At 39.2% G+C, this 6,485-nt stretch overlaps 1 non-coding gene across 1 annotated transcript; it reads right to left on the reverse strand.

Moving 5' to 3' along the window:
• Positions 1–4,560: 4,560 nt before the first annotated feature.
• On the reverse strand, positions 4,561–4,654 carry trnai-uau (transfer RNA isoleucine (anticodon UAU)). The gene is made up of 2 exons: positions 4,617–4,654; positions 4,561–4,596 (listed from the first exon to the last, which is right to left on the reverse strand). It is a non-coding gene; the product is annotated as a tRNA-Ile (tRNA).
• Between the last annotated feature and the right edge of the window lie 1,831 nt (positions 4,655–6,485).

Raw genomic sequence — 6,485 nt, forward strand, 5'->3', positions numbered from 1 at the left:
TCTGCCGAGATCACTTTTGAGGCAGTGCACATGATAGTGTACCGGCAAGCACATTTAATATTGGCTGTGGTGGTGAGCTGCTTTTGTCTGTGAAACTTTTAATTCTTCACGCCGAATCGTTGGCAGGGGTAAAGCTTATTAAATCTTTGAACATAGCGCTCCATCAGAAATACTTTGTTCGTGATCAAAAGAGATCAGAGGATTAACTTCATGAATTCACATAGCATACCTTAAAGGAAAGATTTAAAAGGGGAATTGATTGTGCTTCCTGATGTTGTTCCTGTGGTTTCTTTGGATACAAAGGTGAATGTTCTTTGACGTTCTGCTAGAGTATCCACTGGGTGGGCTTTATCAATTAGCTCGGATAGGTCATCAGTGCTCCGTCTCCGGAAAATAATCAGCACTGTTGTTTTTTCCTGTGCTGTCTTTTAAAACATATAAGATCACGAGTTTATAGATTTCTCCAAATAACAACTATACATTTTAACCCAGCGGTTAGCATTCTTTCAATCCAATAGTTTTACTCTGGGTAAAAAGCAGCGCAATATACAGAGAGATGATATTCAAATATTTCAACGTTCTTATTGGATTACCTGTATGGTGATATCGCTCAGAATTCCTAATATGATTTTAAGTTCAGTTTTGCTTTACTACTTTCAGAATCTTTTATTGACCTTGCTGAAGCAGAGAAGTGACATAATCACAAATGCGACCTACCTGTGCTGCTGTTTCTGGTTAATAATGATTATTGCGAGGAAAAAAAAAACAGCTCCTTGCATTAAGAGCAAGAGCAACCAACGCGCTCGCTTGTTGAGTTGGGTTTTTTTCCGTGGTGCTCTTCCTCAGATGCAAAGTTATTTGGCGAACAAGGACCTCTGAGAAGGAGCCTGAATCCGTCAAAAACTCAGAAATTCTAATATCGCACTACCGTCTTGTGTACAGAGATCTGCTTCTTCCTTTTTGAGTGTTTTGGTGTTTAAGAGCACGCTTCCTACCTCGAATGTTAGTTTCAGGAGATGTGTTACCGGATCTCAGATCATCTTGAAAAGATTTGGGGATGCACTGGCTCAGTTATTTGAAGGAACCTATACCACCAACGCACTTCTGAGAAGCACCTGCACATTTTCGCAATCCTCTCTCTCACCTACAAAGTTATGAAGACACAGACGACCAACAAAAACTAATTTGATTCACTCAAGGCTTCACTCTTCTGTTGTGATGTCATTTTAATTAGTGTTAGCTGTGATGAGGTGTTGTTTCTGTCTCTTAAAGTTTAAGAGTCTGCTCCTTTCTTCCTGGTATAGAAATAACGTTCCATCTTTGTTTACAAACACCACTGTAAATTATTTGTCCATCTCTAAAGCCTGTGTGTATTGACAAGGCAATTTAAAAGCACATATTAAATAAGAACACGATCCTTCTTGTTACCATTCACGTGGTTGGAGCGTTGTTTCGCCCTTTAACGTTCTTCTACAATATTTACAGACAGGGCTTTATCACTGGAGTTGTGTGCATTGGTCCATGAACATCAACTGTACTGCTGTTTTTCTATGCGTAATTTAATCGCAAGCACTTAAAAGATGAAAAAAGGTTTCAAAGAAAACATAATTGAAAGACAGTCGAGTAAGGAGGTAGAAAAACGCACTCCCCCGTTGAAGAATCAACCAGTCGCCCATGTGACTGGATATAAAAATAAATTATTCATTTTGCCCAGTCTCTGGAAGCTTCAATGCGATTATTTTCCCTTCCTTATTTCTTCATTCCCATTGATTTACTTTGTAGTAGAAGAAACGCGAAAGTGGGAAACTGCAGGCATTCTTCATGAAGGGTGGATTGTGGTCAGTGAACATATGCACATCTTTAAGTCAGTTCCACCATCTGTGCCATAGGGGATGTAGCTCAGTGGTAGAGTGCATGCTTTTTGTGTATGAAGTCCCGAGATCAATCGCTGGCATCACCAAGTGCTTTATATTATTGTGCTCACATCGCAATCTTCTGTTGAGTGAGAACTCTTTGCTCGTGTTCATAGAGAGCCAGGTTTACACATTTAAATTCAGTCACACACGAAGTGCTACAGTGTTGCTCTGCTGTTTTAAATGTACCTCCAAAGCATTTCATTCTGTTAACTACCAAATGATTTGAACTAATTTGACGTCATATTCAGGAAATCCAGAGAAGGTCATCAGACTTTTAGTGGCTGTTGAAGAAAACACCTGTTGAATCTTACCGGGGATTTCTTGAGAGATCATTCAGCGAGCGAGTCCTCCCTCTGGACTCCAAACATTTTGGGTTAAACTGTTATTCACATACTCTAACGAAGAGAAACGTTAGTGTCTTCCGGTGTGTGAGCCCATTTCTCAAAAAAAAAGTTATATAAATTGAATTGTTCTACTTTTTAGGCTTGCATAGTCTTATTAATATTTCAGTTAAATCTTTTTTTCTGTAGTAACATCAGTTGATATTAATATTAGTCCTGATTTATAATTTTTTGTCATGGTTGATCTTAAGTAATTTTGTAATTAGTTTCAGTTTCGAAAAATCGCGCAGAGAAGCTACCAAAACTGGTAATGTTCATATAATGTGTAATGCAATAGCAGCATTTTGGGTTTAAAACAAAAAGTATATCTTGGTATGAATCCTAACACTTCATAGGCAGCGTTCTAGGACTTCTCGCTTCAGATAAAGTTGTCAATACATCATAGATTTCTACTCAATCAATATCAGCAGTGTTATCGCTACCGAACGCTAAATATAGATCCTGGCAATACTTCGTGAGATCTTCGTAAGAAAATCCAAAATACTATGGAAGCAATCAAATTTATATGTTTCTTATACAAATTGTGGTTTTCTGTTAATTGCCAATTTGACTGTAATTACATCTTCGTTTACAGATGTCTTGCATGTATCACAAGGTATAATAGTCGTCCTCAGTTAAAATGTTTTAGAAAGTACTACAAAAGTACAACATGCTTAAGAACATTTATGGTTACATCCATATTAAAATGAAGGTAAATATACCAAGATATTAAAATACAATTGTACAGTCCTAACTTAATAATGCCTGTGAAGTTTTCCAACAAATCTGAACTGTAATTTTGAAATATTATAGCTGAGAATGAAAAGAGAGTACAAAGATCAAATTCAATGAGTGAAAATGCACCAGTAGTTCTCTAAACTGAGTTTCTTCCCTGAAATGACTTGCTTGCGAAGCACCAAGCAGCATTGAACGGATCGCGGAAATCAAATATACAGTACAGATGGATTCAGAGTGTGCTTTCCAACTTTTGTGCAACATTTTCCTTTGATAGGGCAGAGTTGTCTTCACAATCTGGGTTAAATAAAAAGGAGTGACGTCAGTGTTAAACAGCTTTCCTTCTTGGGGAACAACGGTTGTGTTCCATATTTCTAATTATTTTGGTTTCAAGATCGCAATTTAGTGTGAAACATAAAAGCCAGCTGGATAAGCTTTATTAATTTCCCTCACGGGATCAATAAAGTATCTATCTATAAATCTCTTACACGTCATTTACAATGGCCTTTCAACTAATAGCCCGTGCAGGGATCAAACCCCAGCTGTTGGTACAGTACGAGTTGCGTAAGGCTCTGTAACGCGCAGATGAGAAACTAACCTCTGCCTCTTCATTATATATACAGTGAGCTATATATGCGAGCTTACTGCCTACTACGGGCTCTGTATTTGATTGCGGTACAAGACCGGCAGTGGAGATAAAGTGAGACGGGTGTGTACAGTATGAAGAGGTGGTTTAAGCTAGACTCCTAATGCAGTAACATCTAATGGGCAGCAGCTGTTATTTTAGGTTTGTTGCAATCGAGAACAGGTTTAGTACAGAGCTGCTGACAAATTTCAGCGGAGTTTATTGTATATAAGTTTATTGCAATTAACCCATTGTAGCTACCAATCAGCAGCAAGGAAAAACAAACTTCACTTGTGCCTTTTAAAAAAAGGGAAACAGAGTAGTAGTTTATGTGGTAATTTCAGGTACTGTACAATGTAAGAACTAAAGTTAACTACTGCCATAGTAATGCGTGGGGTCCCATCAATAGAAAAAAAAATTGTTGTAACCCGAAAACACAACAAACACAAAACGAGAAGTCTTCCAGGAACCTAGGTAAATCCCTGTAGTAGTCTAACAACTATGAAAAAAAAAAACCAAACGCAACACCTTCAAAAGAAAAAGAACATTAAAAACAAATCTGGGGAACAACAAAAACACAGAATCTAATGCGAGAGCTTTTTCAAGTCTTCAGTGCTCCTCTCGTCTCAGTAGACCTCTCTCATATATTTGTGTACAGGTCAGTTGGAGGTACACAGCTGATGGTAATTTAAGTAGGGAGCTGCGTCAGCATGCATGGGCTTCAAAGAAAAAGTCAAGGTTTATTCCATGCTGAAAAGAGAAGGAAACACAATGTTTCAGCTGTGGAGCCTTCTTTGATTGTGACTCAAAATAAACCTTTACTTGTTCATTTGATGTTAGTTTATCTCCATCAAATACCTAAGAGTATTTAATCTCGACAGTTGCTTTCAGTAGTTGAAAACACTGCTCTAAGTGAGGCTTGAACTCACAACCTCGGCATAACTCCGCTATGCACTGCTGTATAAGTACCGCGCGCTGACCGATTGCGCCACTGGAGCTGTAAACTGACGCTGCAGAAACACAGGGTGAAAACCGTTTCGGTTGTGGATCCATCTCCACATGGGGAACACTAAAATAGCAAGGAAAATACAAGAAAAGAAACTGAAAGAATTGTGCTAACAGCAAAGGGGGACGGAGGGAGGTGGTCGAACAAGTAAATCAGCCTGGCAGATTATTTGTAGCGACATTTTTTGAGTCAATCAGCACACTGATTTCTCTTCATGTGCCTTAAACTGTGCAGTTTGTATTTTCGTTGTAGCTAGGTTTCTTCAGAAGTCCAGTAAATTGACAATAATGGAGAACTAGCTGACGCACCCCGTCGTGAAGACCCTCTGTAAGGTGATTACACGTTTTATTTTCAAGTCGCCTCCTTTACACGCAATTGCAGCTCCGACACTGAGAGAAAGCATGAGAAATGGCAGTACTGGCTTGATGGCTTCACATCTCCTATCAATCACATAAAATTGCAGTAAAGCGCTCTAAATATGACTCTGAAGTACTGGGAAAGATGATTATTTTGAGCGTGCCTCCCAGGGTCTGCTACAAGGCTGAAGTTGGCTTCTTATTCGCGTTTTTCGTTCCGCCTTAAATGCTGCTGCTGTGATGTTATGTCGCCTTTCGCCTGTAGATGGCTCTCTTCGATCAGTACTAATTCGGCTGGAATACTGTAGACATCCTCAGTGAAAGGGAATATCCAAATAAATAGCGACTGTCCAAATTATATTTTTGTATGGAATATATTTTAGAGAATCGCAAACCAATTTTAAAAACTCACCATAACATGGACTTGCACTGGGAAAAAGGTGATTGTGCTTTCTGCTTATTGCTACGGCCCTCCCCCCTGATTATAAAAACGTCTCACAATTCTGACACCGAGGTGTGAGAGACAATGTAATAGACTATCAAAATCCTGAAGTACAAGACATTTTAATGCACCATTTTTCAAATATGACCCTCTGATCTTGGCTTGTCAGAATACATTGCGAAAAAGTATGGCACGAATTGCACGAATTGCAATGGCACAAATTGTTGAGAATATCGTTGACCTTGCCGATATTTGCAGGGGATATGAGTGTTTTGCGCACGTTGAACTACAGCACGTAAGAATTGAGCTCCTTAGTCAATATCACCGGGGATGTCCAATAATGACGAACATCTGTAGCTTCAAGGAAACTTCGACTCGCACAAGGAGTTTTATCTTCGAATGGAGGGTGGGAGAATTCATTGATACTCTCGTTGCTCATTAGCTAAATTATTTTAAAAATATGACACAGATTTGTTCGAGAAACTTGTAATCGCCTTAAAGAGAGTCTTCTTGAAGACGTGCACCAGGTAGCTCTCCACTGTTAATTGACAGGACTTTAGAATAAACTGTTCTCATACAACCACCATACAAATTACACATCTTAAGGAACATGAAGAGAAATCTGTGTACTAAATAACATAAAACTGTCGCTGCAAATTATCGCCAAGCTGTTTTACGTGTCCTAACACCTCTTTCTTTCCTACTTTGCAGCGAGCACAATTCTTTCTGTTTCTTCGTCGCTATTTTACTGTCTCTTCCCCCATGTGCAGATGGATCCACAGCCGAAACTTGAGGTCGGTTCCTATTACTCTGTCCGATTGAAAGAGCTGTATTAAAGGCACTCCCATCTCTGCAGGAAAGTTGTTGCTGCTCCCAAAACAATATACTGCAGACAAATGTGATAGCGATACTGTCACTGCGTGTGGGCCACGTGTTCCTGCTGTCAGCCTATTATGTCATGTTCATCCACACCCAGAAACATTACTCCTGTAGCACAAGAGTTATATATGCGCAGTCGATAGAGC

This window comes from Atractosteus spatula, chromosome 10 (assembly GCF_055471065.1).
Source record: "Atractosteus spatula isolate fAtrSpa1 chromosome 10, fAtrSpa1.hap1, whole genome shotgun sequence".
Classification (NCBI taxonomy): Eukaryota; Metazoa; Chordata; class Actinopteri; order Semionotiformes; family Lepisosteidae; genus Atractosteus; species Atractosteus spatula.